The sequence below is a fragment of the Castor canadensis genome, chromosome 13, assembly GCF_047511655.1.
Source record: "Castor canadensis chromosome 13, mCasCan1.hap1v2, whole genome shotgun sequence".
NCBI classification, from domain to species: Eukaryota; Metazoa; Chordata; class Mammalia; order Rodentia; family Castoridae; genus Castor; species Castor canadensis.
In genome coordinates, this window is record NC_133398.1 from 123,881,321 (window position 1) to 123,906,754 (window position 25,434).

At 43.2% G+C, this 25,434-nt stretch overlaps 1 protein-coding gene across 3 annotated transcripts in view; it reads right to left on the reverse strand.

Moving 5' to 3' along the window:
- LOC109678314 (uncharacterized) overlaps positions 1-25,434 on the reverse strand; it is a 155,757-nt gene that overhangs the window by 35,230 nt on the left and 95,093 nt on the right. For 2 of the 3 annotated variants that reach the window (XR_012440566.1, XR_012440567.1), the window contains 5 exons: positions 21,898-22,024; positions 16,903-17,211; positions 7,536-7,721; positions 6,881-7,095; positions 5,017-5,192 (listed from right to left, as the gene is read on the reverse strand). The gene's annotated coding sequence lies outside the window, so the exon portion shown is untranslated. Of the gene's footprint in view, positions 1-5,016; positions 5,193-6,880; positions 7,096-7,535; positions 7,722-16,902; positions 17,212-21,897; positions 22,025-25,434 lie in introns of those variants that run through there. The other variant, XM_074052538.1, reaches the window with a different exon arrangement.

Genomic DNA, 25,434 nt, shown 5'->3' on the forward strand with positions numbered 1-25,434 from the left:
AAACACAAAGCTGGTATGGACTTCCTAGAGCTGCAGATACCTCAAGTCTTCAGAAAAGAAAAGACAATGTTTCTTCAACACTAGATTATGGTTTCCCAAATAGAAACCAGAACATCTCAGCACTGGGGACTCTCAGATGTCATACATAGTTGCGAAGCATCACATTAACAAGGGGTCAGGTTGATTCAGAGTGACATGACTGACTTACTTGATACCCAGCAGTCTTACCAACTCAGAGTGGGGAAGATGGGAGTTAGCACACAGGTTCTGCAAGCTTTTAACAGCCTGGGAGAAGGTGTCCCTTCCCATTGGTGTATCAGAGGGTGGACAGTTGACTCTCAGAGGGGTTTGCAGAAGAGAGTACTTGTCTCATCTGATCTCCGAGCATCGTCACATTATTAAGACTGCAGTTCATCGCATGGAGAACACACTGCTGAAAGTTCTGTTTCCCGCACTTCCAAATAGAAGAAATAACTCCTTCATTTTTCATTTGTAGAATCATACAAACTCCACACCATAACTGCAAATATTCATTCTATCTTTCCCCAGTTGGTCACAGACCCACCCTCACATACTAAAAACACATGTAAAAATCCTGAAAAACAGAGAAACACCACCATCCACCAAGTCCTGAATGCACAGACAATCCTCCTACATTTCTTAACAATACAAGTTGGTTTGAAATTCCATGCAAAAATCCACAAACACTGCCTTAACATTGCCCTTAGACATGTTTCTTCCAACTTTGCCACGATACACTCACAAATAGCATTTGTTGGGGGGAAAACACAGGTAAAATATTCTAAAACCCAAACTGCACACACTTAAGCCCAGTTGTGAGTTTACAAACGTTACATCTTACATCCTCCAAATACACTCGATCTTGCACGACACAAGTACCATCATGGATTCCTTATATCTAAATTATATACAGATGCCATCACCCACACACGTGAAGGTATGTATTTGTACTCAACACCCAACTTACAACTAAACCTCAAACTATGAATTCACGCACCATAGTCCCCATAGATACCCAAAACACATACAGTAAACCATCCATGCCCTCTGAATTCCTACCATCCCTGAGAGGCCAAGCATAGCATCACATTTTCACAGAACAACCACTCTACAATTTCAAGACCTGTAAAATCAAAACAACACTTCCTCACATGATCAAATACACACACTGACTCCAGATATCCAATCAACATAAACACATATGAGCATTAATAAATTTAACACATCTATTAGATGTGTATAATTCAGTAAGTTATACACACCTCCATTGTAAATCCCTTTTATTCATTTGATTCCCACATAATGTTTTTGCTGATTTTTGCCAGACTCTGACATGCACAGCAAGTCCATCATGACATGACAACATCAGACTGAAGAAACCCCTACTATTAAATTCTGCAAGTCGCTAACATCATTAATCAGATCATGAATACCAGATGATGTTTTTGCTGATGCTGAAAAGTCTCAAATGTGACAAGAAGAGAAGGTGTGTGACAACACGAGTTATTTCTCAATGACATGATCTATTTCTTGGTTGAGCTGAAAATGCTTTTCCAATACTTAAGAAGTTTCCCTCAAGCCTTTGCTTATTGTGTATGAGGGACACAGCAGTGCCATGTTTAATTTCACCCCACAATATTAACTATATTCTCACACTTCAAAGGCCAGAAGTCAACAGAACAATGAGAGGAGTTCAGGTTGGGTTGGCCTTGGACCATGATCCTCTTCTGTCACTAGAACCCAGCACTTATCCTACTATAACCCATGCACATGGTAAGACCAAAGCCAGCTAAGGACTTGGGCTGCTTTGCAACCTGTCTCTTCAAGGTAGCATAAAGAAACTCCCTTAAATAAGGCCATCTCCAGGCTCTATTTCAAGCAGTAGGAGGATAGAGGGAAGGGTATAGTGTTTCTGGGTTAATGGTCCAGAGGACTCAGAATCGAGTGCCTTGCCACCACTAATGGTGTTAATGCTCCTGGTGCCCTGCCTGCTGCAGGACACTGAGTCATACAGGGGTTATTGCTTTGTGGGACATATGGACACTAAGAACCCAAGGGTGGGAGCCCTGGGTGAGGTGCAGGACCGTCATTAGAAGGAGACTTGGAGTTCCCATTGCCTTTGTATTTTTGTAATTGACTTTGGAGACTGTCATGGGAGCCTTGAACGTTGGGACCATGACCTCAGAGCTTGCGCTCAGATGATGTCAATGGTGCACTGCAGCACCTCCCAAGGCCCCCCCCCAGCTCCAGGGTGTACACATGCAGGGAATGTGTCAGTCCTGGAGGACAGGAGGAAACCACAGGTCTGAGAGACCCTCACACTGTTCCCAAGGTGACGGCTGCTCAAGGCACCTTTGTGGCCATCCCCACTTAACACCACTGTGTTAGACATGGCCACTAGGATTTCCAACATTACAAGCCTGCCACCATGAGCTTAAACACCACCCCACGGCCTCAGAAGAGAAGGTGTGAGTCATCAGGCACCAAGAAGAGAAAGAAGAGGCATTGGGGCCCATAGGTGGTGGGTGGTCTTTAGGGTGCTTATGCTCAAGGTGTGGCCTGAGCCGGATTTCACCCTGGTCACATCCTATACCCTAGCAGCCAAAGGCTATTCATCACTTAGCTGGTCCAGGTGGTCCTCAAGGTAGGAAGGGAAGAGTGAGGGCAGGGGGATCATAGGGTGGGGGGAGAGTTGCATGGGGGATTGTATTCTGTAGTAAACAAAGGTAGTTTTGTTGGAGAATGCATTCAGGGGAGCTGCTTCTTTCCTGGCCTCTGTGCAGCTCCATGGAGTGAGGATGGCAAGGAGGGGAGGATCTGGAGATGACAGGCTCTAGTGTGCACAGATGCCCAGCCCAGGTCTCCCTTCCAGATCTGTCCACTGCTCCTGGGAGTAGGCACACTGGAAGCTTCTGGGGATCCTGGTCATAATCCTTCTTCTCACAAGGTCTCACTTGGTTTAGTGAGCTTTGTCTGCTCTTCCCATCACTATCTCTGTCCCTTAAAAATGTTTGGAAGGAGAGTTACTTTCCATTTTGAGTCAGGCTCTCCTCAAGCCAGCTCACTGGGAGCTGAAGGAAGGCAGCCTAGGACTATGCTGTTTACAGTCCAGCGTATACACACAGCCTGCTCACAGGATGGAGTGGCCATCATCTGTTCTCACTCACACAGTCTAGGATTAACATTATCAGTCTAGGATTAACTGTTCTTGACAGTGTTTCCCCTTGGGAAATTAAACTGAAACGGAAGTGGCCAATGATGGTGCTTGGATATGGCTTTCCCCCAAGAAACAGGTTTAAAGTGTCAAACAACAACGTTCACTGTTTTCCAGTCATTTCAGGGGATCAGGTATCAGCATGCATTAGCTATTATTTACACAATTTTAAAATATTTAGTTTGGATTGAAAGGGCTGTCGATAAATAGATGCCTCCTTAAGGTTAATTTTTTTGCATTCTACATAAGTAATCCACTACTGATAAAATTTTATTAATTTTTAATTGAAGATTACCCTAATCCTGGTGTAGGTGTGATTTTATTTGAATCAACTCAACTTTAACATCTCCTTCTGACCACATACCTGGCACCTGTTTGATTAGAGCCAACCCTAAAAACTCTTGCAAATACCCTCTTGCTTAGTTCTTTCATCTACTCATAGAGAACTAGTTCTTGACTTCACTAACATCAATGTTTACTGCCAAACTAATAAGAGCTTCAGAGATAAAAAAAAATTAAATAGATCACAAGCCACTAACTTATAATGACTAACATTCTAATGACATTCAAACGAAAACCATCTCCTATCCCACAAACAATATTTTTTTGCCTTTTTAGCCTAGTCCATAACCTATGTGCTGAGAAGTAATGTTTTAGCTAACACCTTTTCTTCTGCTATGGCAATTAAAGAAAAAGAGAAAGTTATCCAACATCTTGAGCCAAAAGTAAATGAAATCAAACTATATTATGTTTTTTTGTGTTAAAAGTCATGATGTAAACTGTACCAATTTAACCATTTTTAAGACGGTAGATTGGTGGCATTAAGATATCCATATCTCTATGCAGCCATTACCACCATCCATTTCCAGAACAATTTCATCTTCCCAACCTGAAACTCTGTGTCCATTAAATCCTAACTCTCCATTCTCCACTTCCATCACCCCCTTGAAGACATATGAATGCTGTTATTAATAACAAAGTGATTTCTTCTGCTAGTAACAAAGACTCTTCAGGTCACACACCCAACATTTGCTCTAAGAGCCTGTCATAAATACTGTGCAGACTGTTCCAATATTCTCCTCTTCTAGCCTCTTTTTCAGAGCACAACATGACTTACAAATATTACATACTAAATCTGTAATGCACTTACATGATTTTTAATATTTAAAATTTAAGCAAACAAAACTTTAATCTTCTAAAAGAAGTATGAACTTATACCTAGAGGTAGTAAGTAAGGTAATTTAAAATAATTTGAAGCAGTTATGATTCCAAAGAACTTTAAGCGACCAACAGAGCATAAGCGACAAAGGCCACACAGTGAAAGTGTTCATGTCAGAGCAGGACCTATGACACATCCTCCATTGAAACATTTTCCAATACATGTACAGTATCTTTTAGAAATCTTACTTAATCTCCATCTCCTGGAGGTCACAGGAGAGTGAATTTATTTGATTAGATGATGGCAAGGCAATGCAAACCACTGTGTAATTGAACAAAATAAGTTAATAGGACTAATTTATAATTTAGACTTCACACTCTTTAAGGGAGTAGTGAGAAGACAGTTCCAGTATTTCACTACATTATAAACTTATTCTACTTATCTCATAGATCAAACATGGGAAATGTGTTTTAAATTCAACTGGTATCTTGCACGCACTTAAAAGCATGTTAAAGTGCTTGTGGAAGTTATGTTTCTAGGTTGGTCTGAGATATGGCAGTGACATGCAGTAGCCAGCCTAATTCATACTCTGACAAACCCTGTTTCTCAACAGACCACTTACCCAGATGCTTTCTTCACATTGACATTGCTTCTAGTTCTTCCCACTGTCACTGAACATCAGGAGATAGCTGATCAGAGGAGGCCAAATCTGTGATGTTCATTCTCTGTCCAAGGTCAATTTCCAGCCACTGGCATTTATTTTATAGAAGTGGAGTGCAGCCACTAACTCTTTTTTTTCTGAAAATAAAAATAAGAAAAATGGTATCATTAAAATCTTGCATCATTACATCCCTGAAAGCAAGATGGGTCACCAATATTTTTATGGGAGGCACAACCAACAATCTACCTGGGGTTCTCATTCTTGTCATATCTACTCAAGTTCATATGGTCTGATCCAGAAATGTGGCCTCAATATATGCCGCCATATTTCTACTGTACACAAAGGAGACAGGTCTCACTACTGACTTCCTTGAACAGATTATCCTTAGACATTTACTCAAAGAAGAAATCATGCTAGCGCTTACACATAAAATCTTTAAAAGTTCCAGAAAACTTACTACTTTATTAAGAATGTGTATATAAATAAAAATTTATGAAGGTCATATCTTTAAATTATAAAATGTGTAAACTCTCATAATTACACACATGCAAAAAAGATTTAGGAATGGCAAATGGACAAAGACTACATCAATTGCTCTGATATGTAGCTCATAACCTCTGGCTTTCTGGCATTCTTTCAGGATCCCCCTAACTAAAAGTACTTTATTTAAGGCAGTCATCTCAACACCAGGACAGCACATCATTACCTGGAGGGCATGTCGTTACTGCTTTGTGCATGATTTTCCTTTTGTTGGAGAGAAAGGAAAATATTCACATCACTGAAAATCTAGAGAACATTAAATATAGATTGCCAAAAGTAGGAGGCACAGTGTTCAAGGTTGGGATAAGTAAAATGGTTATAGCATAGACTGATAATCAGGTAATTACAGGCTCATAACAGAAGTAGATATTTCAAAAACGAATACAGAGGAATGGGCAAGATAGGAGGTGATTTCTGTGTGCAAAAGGGAGTGTTCTGAGAGAGCAGATGGGAAGTTAGAAAAAGCCCCATCCAGCAAGTGATGCCTCACTGTCTGGAATGATAATGAGCATCCCAGGAAGTGAAGACAACAGATATAGAGCAGAAATCACTGTGCTGTGTTGTGTCCAGGGCCTGTCTCCCACTGAAGAACAAGGAGGTGCACAGGGATGTGCTGTAGTTGTACTTTACTTCCAGTTTAACAGAAACTTCAATTATGTACAATTGTCCTTCAGCATCCACAGGGATTGGGTCCCAGGACCCGCTTACCCATAACCTGTGGAAGCTAGAATCCTCTAAATAAAATGTCACAGCCTTTGCATATAAATTACATATATCTTTCTGTATACTTTCAATTATCTCTACATTACTTGTAATACCCCAAAGGAACTGCTATGTAATGGTTTGTTAGTGTAGGACAATGGCCAGTGAATCACAGGGAATATCAGAGCAGGCAGCACCCAGAAAAGGTAGGGGGATGCAATTGGCCTCACAGCCTTGCCACATGTGGGGCACACTGGTGGTGAGGTGAGGAGACCTGCATGTGGTATAGTCAAGTGAATGGGTGGGACAGATCAGCAGGTTCGGGAACACAAATGGGAGTCAGGTTTGTGCACAGTACACTCCCATCATTCGCTCGCTCAGGAGCTAGCCATGCACATGTCATGCACCGCCCCCCCCCCCCACCTTGTGGACTCCACAGGCCAGGTCAACCCTCCTCCCAGGTGAGCAGGGCCTTCCACCAGGACTGCACACTGGAGATGGGCATGGGCAAGGGTGTGGGCCAAGCTTCATCCCCGTCTCCACAGCCACCCCTCCAAAGGAGAGTAAAGGCCAGGCCTCTCACCTTGCAGTCCCCCAAGACCACTCTCAGGTTGTGCCCTTGCTCTTGGATGCCTGGCTCCAGCCTTCTGCCCGGGGCTTCATCAGGACCCACCTAACAGGGCACTGGCCCAAGGTGAGGCTGAGCTTCACTGGCTCCCACCTGGTGCACCCAGCTGACTCCCTCCATGAGGAGCTCAATGGGGCACAGCCTGCCCATGAGGAGAGGAGGACCGAGACCTGAAGCGAAAAGAAAATGGGCTGGAAAGGCATGCAGAACAGAGCTTCTTCAAGTGGGAAAAGGGCACAGCATCAGCGAGATCTCTGTCTTGGCAGAAGACTCCTGGGGGGGAGACCCTGTGGATAGCACCTGCTCTGGAAGGCAGTGGGCAGGATTTGTGATACTGAAAGAACAGTGAACTCACACTCATCCCTTCTCCTCTTGACCTGACAGGTGTCAGGTCAGCCCAGCTCAGGCTCACCAGTGGCCTCCAGAGCTAGGGCTGGATCCAGCTTCAGCCCCAGCCCACACCAATGCCTTGCCCACCTGCTGCACAAGTGGAGCTCCATGTGGCTCCTCAGCCTGCTCCAGCAGCTGAGCCCCACTGCCCTGGGCCAGCCTGCCCCGTGCCTGCCCCACCACCCTAATGCTCTCCCTCCTCCTCTCCTTCTTGGCTTACTTCTATGTGATCCCATAAATTTATTCTTGAGAACACTCCAGGTTTTCCTCTCTTAAAATGTTCACTTCAGCGACAGGAAGGCATTGTCCAGGTTGGCCAGCCACATCTGCCCCACCGTCCACTTGGGGACAATTTACTCAATTCTCAACGCCTGAGCACTTCCTCCATGTGGCCTCCTCCTCCATTCTGCCAGACAGGAGAATTAATTTCTTTTTCTTGTGTGTGGGGGTGGTGAGGGAGTATTGGGTTTTGGACTAGGGATTACAAAATGAGCTACTCCACCAGTCTCCCCCCCCTTTTTTTTTTAATGTGGTGTGTTTTGTGAAGACAGGGTTGAGAACTATTGCAAAGAAAATGTGGTATTTATATAGAATGGAATTTTATTCAGCTATATAAAGAAGAATGAATTTTTGTCATTTACAGTTAAATGGATGGTGCTGGAAAATATCTTAAGTGATTTTAGTCATGTTTGCAAAGACAAAGTCCAGTTGTTTTCTCTCACGGACTAAAGATCCAACATAAATACAGACAAACTTATATATACTTAGAAATACATACAAAGCATGCATCCAAAACTGAGACTGTTAGAGGAGAACAAAGGAGAATGAAAGGAAGGAAAGAAAGATAGTGAGTAATAGTGAAATACATCACATCTGTGTAGGAACAAGATATAGGGAAATGTGCTGAAATCTGTTAAACAACAAAGGATAGGGGGAAAGGGGCAAGGGAGTGCAGTGGAGGAGGGCTACATTGACTTAAGCACAATGCATGTACAGGCATAATACCAAGGCAAAATCCCACTGGACAATTAACAGACACCTAAACTATGAAGGACAAGAATAAAAGACAGGTCACCCTAAGGGGAGGGCACTAGTTTGAAGGGGAGGGTAAAAGAAGGAAACAAAGAAGGCGAACATGGTTAGTATACTTTCTATACAAGAATAAATATAGAATATGTAAGCCTACTGAAGTTACTATAAGATGGAAACTAAGGCAGAAAGGTGAACAATGGAGGGGATTAACCAATTCGGAATATAATACCTATATACACGGAAATGTCATAATGAAACACCTTGTGTAGCTACCTTAAACAAATTCAAAGGCATTTTTCTATAAAAATAAATGAGTGGGAAAAGGGGTAAACATAAGAAACGGGTGAAAGAGGTTGAATATGATGGAAATAATATGTACTAATGAATGAAAATGGAATAATGAGATTTGGGAATGTATTCTAAGATGGGGGAGTGAGGAAAAAGATAATGATGGAGGGGAACAATCGAACTAAAATATATTGTAAGTGCTTTTCTAAATGGCACAATGTACTCTCAGAAGCAAATGTGAAATTTCTTGAATGTTCAAATTGTTCCCTAACGTATGGACAGTACTGGAGTAAGTTTGGCTTAGGAAAAGCCCAAATGGCTAGATATTGGGAGATAAAGATGTCTTGGGAAACTGCTGGGTCCAGCTTGAACAAATGGTGATATCATGATAACCTACTCCAAAGGAACAGGCATGTGGTCATCGGTTCATTCTCACACCTGGTGAGGTTTTGGTGTAGTTGATTCCCAACAAAGCTAACACTTCCAAATTAGGGTTAAGGCTGTAATGGTTGTTCTGCTTGTAAGTATTAACTGAAGGAGGAGTGTTAACTGGAGAATCTGGATTACTGGATTTAAAAGTAAAACCAGCATGCATGCATTTCTAGATCATGATTTTGGGGAAGATCTGTAAGCACAGGTGACTTTAAAGTTGTGTGCCAATATTAGGGCCCATGAGGACTGATACTGACTTTTCATCCAAACACAAAGTTGCAGTTGAATATTGCTGAACAGAATTATTGAAAGTGGAATGCACTCCCACAGACAGGAGTTGATCTAAGATAAGACACTCAAAGAACAATTTCTCCTGTTTATGTTGCAATTTAAAGCCCAAGCTGGGGCAGAAGAAGAGAGAGCTGGGGCAGAAGAGCGGGGTGTCCCTTTTATGATTGACAGCTTCATTTGCCAGGAGAATACTACACGACTTATTTTTGAATGTGCATATCCCTACCCCTGATGCATCTGTGACAATTGCATGCACCACATGCAGTCAGTATTTATAAAGCTTTAAGTAAGGTGATGTCTCAAAAGGTCATATGAGGCCAGGTTCTCTAACCCACAGTACATGTGCTGCTTTCAGAGCATTCCATTCTGTAAAAACATCCCCATTTGTCATGCCATAGTGGCCAGTAGGCTGACTACAAACTGGGGGTTCCAAGGACATTTTCAAACACTTGTATCTTTCACTAGGCAGGATATTTATGAAGTTTTATCCAGGTAGTCTATGCCCTACCTTGACCAACTTGTATTCCTCTATTCTCATGTCTTACTGTGACATTAACAACAGATAGGTACTCAAAATTTGGATCAGAAGAAAAGAGTATATATGGGATAATCAAAAAGGGACATCATCCCAGCTATAACAAATCTATTCGATGTTAACATCAAAGTATCAGGCACATTCCAATAACAAGAGACTTGTTCCACACACCTGCCATTTGGGTTTTGGCTGAAACAAAGTCACTACATATTAGAGACAATCATTGCATCCCATTTTAGCAGTTCCTGTAGTGCTTCCTATGAACCCACAATGCCAGATTTTCCCAGTAGACAACATTCTTTCACTTGCAACTGTGCAATCAACAGTGTTAGGTCCTGGTTCACTGCCAGTAGTTAGGAAAACATCCAGTGGCCATGGCTCATGAGTTAACACAAAGACATGTATCATTTTGCCCATTGACTGCTCTGATTTTCTCCTGTCTCAATCCAGAAAGTTTTGGAGGTGACTATACCATGACAGCAGGCCAGACACTTAGGATCTCCTGGTGGACCCATCCATATAACAAGCATTTTCAGGTATGGAGTCACACTCTCTAGAGCTTTTGAGATCATTTGCACTGTGTTTATCACCTGGGATGGAGAGCCAGTTTCATGGTAAATGGGCCCAATGTCATTTACAACATGAAAATCAATAAGCAATTGGTGAGGCCTTTTCCTTGTTGGAAATCCACATGTCACACATAGAGAGTAGGGGTCTGCTACAGCAGATTGTGACTGGTAAATAGGCCATCCACACAGCCCTTTGCAGGTAGGCCAGTGTGTACTAAGTTCAGTAAGTCTTGGATAGTGGTTCCACCGGCAGTAACCATTGCACACTGCCAGAGACTGCCATTGTCAAGCAGAGCTGTGGCCAAAATTCTAAAGGTATTTTTGCTTTTCTTATTCTTGGCAGAGCGCCCAGAATTACAACATCCTTAATCTTTCTATTAGGCTAGCCTTATAATAATGCCAAAATCAGACAAAAATATTATAGGAACAGAAAACTACAGTCTAATCCCTTTCATGAACAGAAACGTGAAACAAACAACCGAACACTAGCAAACAATCCAATCAATTAAAAACATAATGACATACCCAAATAGGATTGATCAGTGGACTGAAAGTCTGGCTAAACACTCATAAATCAGTTAATATAATCTCCCATACCACCAGTCAGAAGAAAAAAATAAACAGGTAGGAGGTGTGGCTCATGGGGTAAAACACTAGCCAAGCAAATAAGAAGCCGTACAACCAAAAATCAAGAAGAATCACACACTTATGCATAGGTCAGGAAATAAGTATACGAAAAAATGTAATACCTATCCATAATTTTAAAAACATACTCACATAGCAGCCTCTTCAACAAAAACTGCTGTGGAAACTGGTTAGCCGTCTGCAAAACTGAAACTAGATCCATGTATATCAGCCTATACCAAGATTAACTCAAAATGGATCAAGGATCTTAACATCAGACCACAAACTCTAAAGTTGATACAGGAAAGAATAGGAAATACTCTGGAGTTAGTAGGTATAGGTAGGACTTTCTCAACGAAACCCCAGCAGCACAGCAACTAAGAGATAGCATAGATAAATGGGACCTCATAATACTAAAAAGCTTCTGTTCATCAAAAGAAATGGTCTCTAAACTGAAGAGAACACCCACAGAGTGGGAGAAAATATTTGCCAGCTACACATCAGACAAAGGACTGATAACCAGAATATATAGGGAACTTAAAAAACTAAATTCTCCCAAAACTAATGAACCAATAAAGAAATGGGCAAGTGAACTAAACAGAACTTTCTCAAAAGAAGAAATTCAAATAGCCAAAAAACACATGAAAAAATGCTCACCATCTTTAGCAATAAAGGAAATGCAAATTAAAACCACACTAAGATTCCACCTCACCCCTGTTAGAATAGCCATCATTAGCAACACCACCAACAACAGGTGTTGGCGAGGATGCGGGGGAAAAGAACCCTCTTACACTGTTGGTGGGAATGTAAACTAGTACAACCACTCTGGAAAAAAATTTGGAGGCTACCTAAAAAGCTAAACATTGACCTACCATATGAGCCAGCAACACCACTCTTGGGGATAAACCCAAAAGACTGTGACACAGGTTACTCCAGAGGCACCTGTACACCCATGTTTATTGCAGCACTATTCACAATAGCCAAGTTATGAAACAGCCAAGATGCCCCACCACTGACGAATGGATTAAGAAAACGTGGTATCTATACACAATGGAATTTTATGCAGCCATGAAGAAGAACAAAATGTTATCATTTGCTGGTAAATGGATGGAATTGGAGAACATCATTCTGAGTGAGGTTAGCCTGGCCCAAAAGACCAAAAATCATCTGTTCTCCCTCATATGTGGACATTAGCTCAAGGGCAAACACAACAAGGGGATTGGACTTTGAGCACGTGATAAAAGCGAGAGCACACAAGGGAGGGGTGAGGATAGGTAAGACACCTAAAAAACTAGCTAGCATTTGTTGCCCTTAACGCAGAGAAACTAAAGCAGATACCTTAAAAGCAACTGAGGCCAATAGGAAAAGGGGACCAGGAACTAGAGAAAAGGTTAGATCAAAAAGAATTAACCTAGAAGGTAACACCCACACACAGAAAATCAATGTGAGTCAACTCCCTGTAAAGCTATCCTTATCTCAACCAGCAAAAACACTTGTTCCCTCCTATTATTCTTATACTCTCTCTTCAACAAAATTAGAAATAAGGGCAAAATATTTTCTGCTGGGTATTGAGGGGATGGGGGAGAGAGAGAGAGGGGGCGGAGTGGGTGGTAAGGGAGGGGGTGGGGGCAGGGGGGAGAAATGACCCAAGCCTTGTATGCACATATGAATAATAAAACAATAAAACAATAAAAATAAAATAAAAAAACATACTCACGTTTCCTCTTACAGGTTGAAGCTAAAGATTAAATGATAAATATACCTATAAATACATAGATGATTAAATATATATTCATATAGAGAGAGACACAGAGGAGAGAATGATTGTATTATTGGTTCTATCTATGGACAACATGGATGAGGGAGAGGGAAACAGAATTTTAGAGAGTGAAAAACATTGAAACACACTGCATCTGTGTATGAAAAGATAATATAACATAATGCATTGTAAGCTTTGAACAACAGGGGGACAGGGCAATAGAAAAAGAGTAAGTAATATAAGGGGTTAATCTGATTAAAGCATGATATAAACATGTCTGACATACCAAGGCAAAATCCTCTTAAGTCATAAACATACACTTTAAAAGTGATGGTCAAGAACACAGAACATGTCCTGTCTGGGACAGGGTACCAGTAGGAGGCAAGTCGGCATAAGGAAAGGTGAGCAGGAATTAGAGAAAAGGATAGATCAAAAAGAATTAACCTAGAAGGCAGCACACATGTACAGGAAATTAATGTGAGTCAACTCCTTGTATAGCTATCCTTATCTCAACCAGGAACACTTGTTCTTTCTTATTATAGCCTATACTCTCTCTTCAACAAAATTAGAGATAAGGGCAAAATAGTTTCTGCCGGGTATTGAGGGGGTGGGGGGGAGAGGGAGAGGGTGGAGTGGGTGGTAAGAGAGGGGGTGGGGGCAGGGGGGAGAAATGACCCAAGCCTTGTATGCACATATGAATAATAAAACAATTTAAAAAATAAGGAAAGGTGAGTAAGGGTAAATATGGCAGATGTATTTTATATTCATGTATGAACACAGAAAAATAAAACCTGTTGTAATTATTTTAAGAAGGGGGAGCGGAGAAGGAGGGAAAAGTAACTTAGGGGTGACTCTAATAAAGATATATTATAGTAAGGACATATATAAATGTCACAATGTGTTCTCCACGTACAACAATTATATAGAATACAAATACACATCACAGTGAAAAAATGCTTTCAGCACACTAGAAATAAAGGCAAGGATCTTCAATTTGCTAAACATCTATAAGACAATGACAGATAACATCATTCTGAGTGGGGAGAAACTCAAAGCTTTTTGGCCAAGCTCATAAACAAGACAAATAACTTGCTTCTCATCATTTTTTCTAATATCACACAGGAAGTCAAAGTTAAACCATTAAGGCACAAACAAAAAATGAAGATGCAGGTATTTGTGAAAAATAAAGTTGGTCTTTCCTTGGCAGGAGTGTCTACTAAGAAAATTCAACAAAATCAAGAATAACTACATAGTGAAAGAATAGGTGATTCTAGCAAATTTGGATGGCATAATGTTGATATACCAATATCCTATCTAGTTTTTACGTAACAACAATGAACAAGCGGAATATGAAATTTAGAAGATAATATCATGACTTTTAGACCCCCAAGTGAATATTCAGATTAAGGCTCTCAAATTTGTATATCTGTATGAAGAAACTATAAAACTATGCTAAATGAAATCATAGAACTAAATAAGTAAGAAGATAGTTCATGTTCACATGACTAGGAAGACTGGATAAACTTAAGATGACAGTGCTCTCCCAATCATCCTAGTGATTCAATGAAATCATAACAAAATTCCAGAAAATTAATTCGTACTCACTGAAAAACTTTTTAAAGTTCATAGGGATATGGGAAAGACCTGGAAGAGTCAAAACTATTTTGCAGAAGAAAAAAGTTGTGTAGGAGGCACAGGGATGACATTATCTCACTTCAAGATGACTATAAAGCAACAGTAATCAAGACAATGTGACCTTGGAAAAAGAACAGGCAACATATAAATGGAACAGAATAGAGAGACCAGAAGTGCAGCCACAGGAATATAGTCAAATTCAGTAAATAGGACCCCAAATTCAGGACACGCATTATCAAGCATCCAAACATGGGTCGAATGAGTTTGAGAAGCAAAGAAAAAAAGGGGAGTGGATAAGAAAAAAGCATTTGTAGAAATAATGAGTGAAGTTTTACCAAATTTCATGTCAACACTGACTTATACATTGAATGACTGCTACAAACAGAACAAGAGTGAACGTATCCATTCTTGGATATATCACAAATTCAACATGAGGAAAGATGAAGAGAATCTAAGAAGCAGCAGAGGAACACTTCTCTTCTTATACAACAGAACAGCAAGATCAACAGCTGACCTTCAATCAGATCAATGGAAACAGGACAGTAAAGTGGCATAAATGAAGTGACAAAAAAAGGAATAAACAAAAATATTGTCAGTCAATATTTCCATGTTGAATAAATCCTTTAAAACAGAAGGAAAAATATATTTCCAGAGAAGCAAAGGCTGAAAAATTTGCTGATAAAAGAGGAATTTCAAATGGCAAGAAATACTTCATTCTCAGATTTTAATATATAGGATTTATTTGTCAAAGGTTGTGTGTGTTTGTGTGTATGTTTGTGTAACGTTTCAAAGTTTCTTCTGCACTTTTTCATTGATTTGGGAAACAAAGCGCTAGAAATTTTCAAAAGTATCCTGTGAAGGTTTGTTTTAATTTTTAAACTTAGTTATATGAATTAACAATGTGGTGTGAAATTTCTGTTTAAGACACTAGAGCTGAAGATAATATTTTTTTCAAATTTTGTGGGCTGGTGGAGTGTCAAGTTTTACTCAAATTTCACAAAGCTAAATAAATGTAAAAGAAATTAACTTTTCATGTTTGAGCTGATGCTAGGAATGAACTTCACATTATCTTTGGAAAATTGGAGATAGACAGAGATCATGAAAATACAAAACCATGTGAAAGAACAAATTTCCAGAGACAAGTCCAAAACATGAAAACTATGAAGGAGATGGACTTCAAGCAGAAATCTGCAAGGATATATATAATGTCTGGACTCGAGGGGGATAGAACAGAAAATGGACTAATGTCATCTCTGACAAGTTAGCAGGTGCACTAGGAGGTAGGTCAAATGTGCTGGACTGGAGGCTGGGATGAAGAAGCCACAGCTTTGTGATGCAAGCCTGGAATCTACTGCCTACTCCCAAGGGGAGCTCCCTGAGCTCAGTTGCCTGAGAGCAACAGCGCGATTCAGATGATGGAGAATTCTCTCTTTCCTCTGAATAGCATTAGTGCCATATGGCTGAATCCCAGCACCACCACCTGGGCAATGGATATGATCCTTGCCTTTGTGTGTGGACTGGGAATCTTTTTATTATTAATCCCTTACCTTCAGAGAAAGCCACCCTCACCACCAGCTGGGAAAAAGAAAAACCCGAGGAAGGTAAGAAACTCTCAGATCATAACCCATGAACAGTGGTCCTCTCTCTTTTTTATACTGTGTTCACATTCCCAAATCAACTAGAGACATGTCAGAGGGGAAATCTAGGAACAGAGCATCCTTCTCCTAAGCACTGGCAGATCAGGGCAGAGGTGAAAATGGACAATGGGTTGTCCACCTTAGCTCTGAAACTATCTGTGTGATATGATGCAGTGTAGTCAATCACTATTCTGTTACTCAATGGTCACAAACAGGACTCCCAAAAGTTGGCAGCATCTGGGGAAGAATAGGCCCTTAGCACTGGTTCATTAGTCCCCTTCTCATAGCAGGGACCTGAAGGCTATACCTTTCCTCTGTGTTGGGCTGATCTGAAGAGCTGTGCTGTGGCCCTGAGAATCATCCACCAGAGAGTGGAGTGGCCTCTAGCCACAGGGATCAGACCCCAATAGGAAGCTGAGGGTCACCTGCAAGGCTGAATCTGTGGTGTTGAGGAAAAGGACAGTGACTGAGGAAATCTGTGCTGCATCTCATGGAGAAATCCCACTTGTGTTTTCCAAGGAAGAGAGAAAATATTTTACCTACATAAAAAAAGGGTAAAATGAAAGGAAAGACACAGTACTCCCTTAGGTAAATGTAGAATGTCATATTATCCAGGTCAAAGAATGCCTGAAGTTGTTTAGGAAGAGAAGGAGAATAGGACCCCAGTCTCTTTCTCTCTTGTCTTTCAGCAACATATAAAGTGGGGCCCAAACAAAAAGAGGAAGAAAACTGGCAGCCTGAAAGGTAGGTTCTGTTCTTCCTCCCCAGAGGTGACTTGATCTTACCTGATCTTTAGCAACCTAGGAGACCTAGGATGTCAGTTGCAGAGCCCTGAGGAGACATCTGAGAAGGAAATCAGAATCATGATACTTTCCAGGTTCTGTTAGTGGCAAAGTTGTGATGGGCCAGGTTGTGTCCTAGTGGTGGGTGGGATTGGAGGTTGTGGAGCAGTATTGCCTTGATTTTCAGGTGAGATCTCCAGGTCCTCCTGATAACACTGTCTCTTATATCCTTAAGACCCGTTCTTCTTTCAGATGACCCATCTTTTCTTCCTCACAAGGAGCTTATGAAGGTAGAGGTGGAGGTGGGAACACCTTGTAAATGATAAAATGTGGTCAGTTCATGTGCCTCTATAATGTGGTCACTGTCATTACTTGCTAGCACTGTCATTATTCTGTGGTCTTGGGCACTAATGTTTGAGATTCAGAGTCTAGTCTCATGATCTCAAAGGGACATTCCACTCATCCTCCTGGAATATCCTTTTTTTTTTTTTTTTTTTTTTTTTGCCATAACCCAATGTCCATTTTCAGTAACTAGAGATGACGTGAAGAATCTAGAGGAGATTAAGAAGTTGATTTCAACTTTGCAAAGGTAAGCAATTTCCCACTTCTTTGTGCCCTAATCCCTACTGGAAACTATAGTGTGAATGCAGGGCCCAGGGCTGACCTTAGGGCAGATTCAACGTTTCAGTGAGATGAGACTTTAGCTCTGCAGTGTTAGAGAGAAGGACCCTCTGGTGTGAATGTGTTGGGCCGTGGAGGGACTTGGGCTGCTGGGGCTCACTCTGCCCAACTGACTATAGCTTGTGCCTCCTGTCCCTTGTAGCACCCTAGGGAAACTCTGTAACAAAGAAGACTTTCGTCATCCATTCCCTGGACATGCCACAACTGAGGTGTTAAAACCAGGGCCTGTTATCATCCACAGGCCACCTAGGCAGAGTGTATCTCCAAACACCTTATCACCATTGTCTTCTCTGGATCCTCTGACTCAGGACCCCCGGCCTCTGGCCTCACCCCTATCAATAGAAAATCAAGAATACCAGTCTGACTTGAAAAGAATTCCAAAGAGGACTGTCCCCTGGAGGTCCCTTCTAGGTACTTCCTGTCTGACATCTATAGTCAGGACAATCTCAGGCCTTTACTGCTGCAACTATCGAATTTCATTCCTTCCCTGCTGGTGGGCAACTGCCAAAGCCTTATTTTTCCATGGCAGGGCACATGAAAAATCCCACCAAGAATGTCAGTCCCCCCAACCAGCTGAAACCTCCTCCTTGGCAGACACCACACCCTGGCACACAGAAGACTGGGGGCTCTCCTTCTTGAAACCCAATATCCAAAAGGTTTTGGAGACAATGATCACCAAAAGAGTAGAATTAAGATTATGGGAGGAAAAAGGAAAAAAAGGCTCATTTTTTAAATCAATGAGTCCCAACTACTCCTTGGATTCTCTAGGCAAGATACCGAAGTTACTGGTCAACAAGGAAGACACCAGGCCAGACCCTTTCTGGATCACAAAATGGAAACCACAGAAGTTTCCCAGTTATCAGGAGGTCTCTTATACCAAGGACTTGGGGGACCTTGTGCAAGAGAAATGCAGAGAATGTTTCTGGGGTCTGCCCTCTCTGCACAGTGAGTCCCTGGTGGCTACTGCCTGGGTCCACAGGAGGTCTTCTGCCCTTCCTGAAGCTATTTCATTCAACAAAAATTTTAACTGCTTCCCAGTGCTAATTCAGGCTGATAGACCTCCACAGCTTTTCCAGGCTGAGCAACTACCCCAGAAAGTGGTCCAACCCAAACTCTGGACACAAACCATGTCACTAGGAATAGATCAGGTCCATACCCAGGCCACACTCCCATGTTCTTTCCCAAATCAACCACCTTCTACTCTATCCCCGATTAGCTCCTGTCCTGTAATTTGCTCTACATCCCAGCACAAGGCACAGTCATTCATCCCAAATAAACACCAGAATCTGGAATGGCCTGGGCAGAAGAAACTAAAATGGAAAATGGTTTTAGCCTCTAAGCTACAAAAATCTCAGGAACCCATTAGTCAACCCAATCTCAAACTTCCCCACAGAAGTCAGGTCAACCAGATCACTAAGTCACCCTCCATCCTTCCTGGGGATTCTCACAGCCCCAAACTCCAGGACAACAAGGAAGAACAACAGATTCAAGACAGACTCATTAGAAATGAACAGCAACACTGCCCTCCTATTAGATTCCCAGCATCCCAGGAACTGATGCAGCCTAAGGACAAATTCTCAGGGAAATGTCAGTACCAGATAAAAGAAATGTATGGATCTTCCCAGCCCACACACCCATCTGTACTCACTTGTGAAGGGAGCAAGGGTGTACAGAAGGTTACATCCACATGCTCTGGAAGAACCTCTAAGAAAGGTCTAGCAATGATCCAACGAGATGACCCACACGAGGATATAAAGAAAGACCTGAGGAGGGACCCAGAAGGTCTATACTTGAGTTCAGAAAGCCCATCACTTGTATGTCTGAAGGAAAATTCAGAAAACTGTTTGGTGAGGTCCAGTAAGTGTTTCTCTGGAACTCATTTATCAACAAACCCAGACAGGGAACATCTGGCAAAAACACTGCAAGTCCACCTGAGCAGAAAGGTGGAGCTAATGAAAGAAGGCACAATCCCTCTGTGTGTGCGTCGATCCTAGCTTGCTGCCACCCATGCCTTTCCCAAGTCCAACATCCAAGCAAAACCCATAAAAAAAGTACCACTTAAGGGTCGTCAATTCAGGGTGAACACCTCCCAGGAGCTTTCCTTTCTTGATCCCAAAAGTCACCTGATGTTAGAAACACATATCGTAAGATACCGGGTGAGGCACAGATGGGATCCACACATGAAGGCCCTTGAACAAATGAATGTGAACTTGAGTGAGGCTCCAGCCTCACCCCTTCCACAGCCTGCCATTTCCTCTTCAGCTGACTATATTACAAAGGTTACCAATTTCCCAGAAGAAGTTCCTCAGATATGTTCAGGAGAAAAGGTGGTAAGAGAAATGTCAGTAGCTACTCTGCAGAGTACTTTTACTGCCCACTCAGCAGCAGATTTGCAGTGGGCACAGAAAGAGACAACATTTAGTGATAGACATGTGCCCACAGAAGCCCATCCTTCTGGGCAGGAGGACAGCATACCCTTTCAGTCTAGCACCTGCAACCTCCTGATCAGAACTCAGAACACTGTTCTGGGGGCTGGGAGAGGCAATCTTGAGCCAAGTCTAAGCCCAGCAGTGTTCAAGCATGAACAACAGGATGAAAATGCAGGTGTGGCCTTAGGAGACCCTAATCTGAGCAAGACATTGCTGGAGATCAATGTAGGGTCCCAACCATCAATGGCCAAAGAGACCAGGGAGACAGTGGAGGAAGGGAAGGAGATATCCCCTGCAGGTGATGTGTCCATGGCAGCCAGCATGCTGGTAAGCTCCCAAATCATCAATGTCAATCTGAACAGTTCAGAGTCTCCAGGAACCAGTAAAAGCCACTCCCCTTCTAGAATTTCTATTTCACAGGACTCAGAAGATGCAGGCCTGAAAGCACAAGTATTTAGTGAGGTTGAGTTCATAGTGGGGATTGAGTCAGAGGAGCAGATTCGTGCTCCAACTTCTGGCATCCATCAAGACTGCCACACAAATATGCTCTCTACAACACATAGCCCACCTTCTCAGGCCTCTCTGAACAGCAGCCAGAGCATGGCCAGCAGCCATGTGACCACTTCCCAGGGTCAATGTAATCTCTTCATGGAGGGGGGTTACATGAAGGTCCAGCAGGAACCCAGGGTTACCAGAGTTAAGATCTCAGACAGAAATCACAGCAAGATGTTTGGTCACCCTGATGAGAGAGATAACTGTGGGAGGCCCAGACAAGGACAACAGGAAGAAAGGCTTGCAGGGATGAGGCTGACTCAAGCCTGCAGGGTGAGCCCATCTGCTAAGATAAGGAAAATAGGAACAACTGAAAGCAAGACTTCCTCCTGCCCACCAGTGAAGAGACAGGTTTCTCCAGAAAGCCCTTTCAGGAAAAGAATGCAGAACTTTCTGCAGTATCTTAATCCCACTGCAAAAAGCAAAGGGCAGGAAGACTCCCTCCCAAAAGTTGAGACTCCATCAGCCACTATCCAGAGTCAAGGGTCAGTCACAAGCAGACACATGAAGGTCACCGAAGCAGCTAAAGCCCATGGGCTCATGAAAGTTGTTGCACAGATCGTAGAAGACAAGCTGGGGCTGCAGCATAGAAGTGTCGCACCAGAGATGTGCTGGCATAAAGAGGAAGCCCAAGCCCTGCTGGGCAGACATTACTGCCCCAGGGGATCCTCCGACCAAAAGCCAAATCGAGTGATGAGAAATACTTGTGGTTGTCAACAGGACAGTCACAAAGGCCACAGTCACCCAACCAAGAACAGGTGGACCAGAGATGGATGCAAATCAGGCCATGCCGCCCAGGGATCCTGTGTCCCCAGCCAGTCCAGGCCAACATAGGCCAGGTTGAGCAGGTGCCTCAGGTCATCGTCACCATTATCTAACACAGTGTCTTCAAAACGGTGTTCTGCCTGGTGAACAGATCATGTATCTCACAACTTTCCTGATGAGTAAAGTTTTTCCTCTTGTTTCATATGAATAGGTCTTCCATGTGCTCATGGCATCTTATCAAGAAATGTATTGCTTCACAATAAATTATGATTAATCACAACAGAGGGATGAGCTTCTGTCTGTGCCGTGCTGGGTGTAGGGAAATGTCAGCATCTGGTCCCCCTCAGAGCAGCTTCTAGGAGGAATCAGGTACACAGGGAGAGGACAGTGGCATTGAGGACTCACCCTCACCCCAAATTTCCTCAATGTATCTTAAGTGTGCTTCATCCAGGCACTATGGAAACACTGTAGGCACTATAGAAAGTCTTCAGGATACTTCAGGATGAGCCAACTTAGGGAAACTCCACTCCAGAATCTGGCTCAATCTATTTGTCCCAACAGTTTAGCTTACCTCTGCCTTGAAATTGTGCATCCGTAGACCACATATCTTCACATGTCACAAAGAGGCTGCAGAAATATTGAGGGTATAGTGTGGTGGCCCTGAGTTCAGAGGTGGAGGAATCTTGCCCCTGGGTTTCCTGGTGAAGAACAGAGAAAGCCTGTACCAGGAGCCTCTGCTGTCCCTGTTGGAAGCTGGGTTGGGAATGGACCCTGACTGCTTCATGTAGCTCAGCCTGGGTGTCATGGTAGTGACACTGACACCAATTCTGTCTTCCTCTCTCTGTAGAGCAGTGGGCAAGAGGGAACATGCACACTAGCATTGGAGTGGAAGCCATGGGACAGCATGCAGAGGGGAATATTACCCTGTACCACTGTCACCAGCCTTCCCCTCTGAGCAGACCTGTGTGTAATAGTACCCATCACATAGTGGGGACAAGATAGGTCTAGAGAGAAATGTAGGAGAAGAATTATAAAGGTTTTAGTCAATGGAGGGAGAGTGGCATGGAGGTTCCATAAGGGTTGCCATGGACAGAAAGCCACTGTCCTCCAGGCCTAGAGTGATGAGACTACAGGGACTGAGCCACTCACTCAGGCCATTCCCCTGGGCCCCCTGCTCTGACTTTCAGGCCACAGGCCTCAAGAATCCCCCTTAGCTCCAACACAGACTAGAGAGAAAGATGAGCCTTGAAGAAGGGAAGATCAATTTCTTCACAGTATATTTAATAAACCTTCACATCACAGCCTCTTGAATTCCAGAAAGGAGGAATTGAGAACTGGTGGAAAAGAAAGGTCCAGTGAACTCTGGCTGTGACTTGCAGCCTGGTGACCTTTACACTTACACATGGGTCCCACACTATTCCAAAGGGAGATGTGAGCACCAAAGAGGACTAATGGGCTGGCCTGGGTCCTTGCAATAAGTCTGTCCTGGCACCTAGTCTTTGTTTATCCCAGAGATGAGCAGGGGAAGATTGATCAGATTGGTCTACACAGGGGAAGTGACTTGTCCAAAAAGCCTAAGATTCCAGCATTGGAGGCAAGGCAGGAGTGGCCCTGCTGGGCCTGACTCCACTTCTATTCCAGTATGCTCATCACAAGACATGGGAACCAGAAGGGACCCAGGCAGGGAGAGGAGTAGCCAATCCTCCAGAACCTCCTGTGCTGTGTCCTATATGGGGTACCATTCCAAGAACATCACTCATTCCTTTGTAGATATGTCTGTGGCAGTAAGGGACACTGACACAGATGACATAGCCATTCCTCTTGCACGCATGCCTGTCAGGAGTCTGCATGTGGAGCTGGACAGGTGCTCAGTGTGTGGATATGGGCCCTGCAGGGTCTCCTGGCAGAGGACCTGTCTTTGCCTAAAAATGACAGTGACCTAAAGAGTATGCCTAGCAGCAAAAGCAGAACCAGAGCCCTGAGGCTGTCACTGCTGAGTGGGTTCTGAGAAGCAGGTTCTTTGTAGGTAGGAGCTGGATGTGGACCCCAGAGATCCTGAGGGTACAGGTTCCACAGATAGCAAAACTGGTGGACTAGCCAGAAGCAGGAGGGAGAAACTTTCTATGCTTTCTGCTGCCATCCCTGACCTCTATGAGAGTAAGGCTATAGACCAGAAGAGACCACAAAGACCTCCAGTGAGACCCTCACTACCAGACATCCATGGATCTTTAGAGTCTTATGTAGACCTCTCTACTTTGAGACCCCCAAGTTCCTCCCAGATATCAACCAGACAGCTCCAAAGACTCCAGTAGAGAGACACCCACACAGACTTCCATAGAGATGCACAGAAAGACCTGTACAGAGAACCACTCTGAGCTGCCCCTCCACAGGGACCCACACAAAGAACCAGACTTAGGCTCCCCCAGAGAGGCCCACTGAGACCTCCACAAACACCTTCACAGGTACCCACAGAGATTATCCTACACCCATACAGACCACACTGAGGTATCTTCAAAAACACACATGCAGAAATACCCCATAGAAACACACACACAGACATCTTCAGAGACTCCCACTGAAAGACACCCTCACTGGGACCCCAACAGACACCACCACAGAGATTTCTGACAGAAAACACAAACCTCTTTCAAGGATCTCCATAAGAACATGACACAGACTTCAGAGTCCTCACACACATCTCAGAGACCCACCACAGATCTCCCACAGAGACTCTGAGGGAGACTTGCGCTAAATGACACCTCAAGACCTGTTCCACCTAGTGCAGAAATGTCCCTCATGACCTCTCACTACCACAGGCAGAGCCCACGGCCCTCACACAAGCGCCCTTACAGAGACATCACTCAGTCTCCCAGACCTTACAAAATCTCAGACTCCCTAGAGACCTCCCACAACAACTCCACAGAAAGACTTCCTATTGAGACAGTGAAGAGCTGTCTCACTGGTATACACAGACTTGAATGGATTTCCCAGATACTTCACACGTGTCATCCCACTGAAACTTTCCACAGTGAGACCTCCACACAGAACATGAACAGACTTCACAAAAAGATTTTCACAGAGCCAGCATGGACTGACCTCCCACAGAAACCAAACACACCATCATTAGGGGTGGCACAGTGACTGACCTTACTGGGTAACCTTACACAGAAAACTCCTACAGGACCTCACGTGGCCCTACAGAAACCTTCCACAATGATTATATAGACTTTCCACAGAGTTCACACACAACCTACTCCAAGACAACAGAGACTTGTCCTTATCCCATAGACTTCTGACAGGAGATCTGACCCAGAGACATCCCACGGCACCTCTCAGACTTAGATAAACCTCATAATCTCCACAGAGACTATAGAGACAGTTCACAGAGACATCTCACTACATCAGAGACCTCACCTTCTTTCAAAGATCTCACACATAGAAGTTGCACAGACTCGTCACAGACTTCCCACAGAGACCCCTCCACACACATCTGTGTTTCCTTGTACCACCAGCTGGCCCTGTTGCCAGAACCCTGAGACCCTCAGAAATTGCCAACATGGCCCCCAAATGAGGTCCTCTGCTTGGGCAAAAGCCCAGCAATTTTTGTTTCTTTGCCTCTGAACAGAAGCATTCAAAGTACAGACCTCCAAAATTCTTATTTCCACAGCTTTCTGGCATCTTCATCTCTGATTCACAGTTAGAGAATCACAAGTTTACACATGAACAAAATGAACCAACCTCCTTTGTTCAAGATTAGTTATCTAGTGGAATGGTATCAATGTCACATTTTTTTTCTTTTGTTACTGGGGACAAGATCTGAGCTCAAGATAGCTACTTTGAAAACACAAATAAAGACCTGCAGCAAGTGAGAGCAGTTCACACCACTTGACCTATTATAAAGATACTCGGTATTTCCACACTGTATGCTGCCTGTATTTTAATAACATGCGCCTACAGTAAGTCTCCTAAACATTTTAACATTTTATACATTGTAAGAAGCAATGGGAATCAAAAATTAGATAATGGAGAAGTTTACAGGGGATGAAATAAATCAAGAAAGAAGCACCTCCCAAGGAGCAATGCCAAGAAACAGTACACTGCTCTGCAC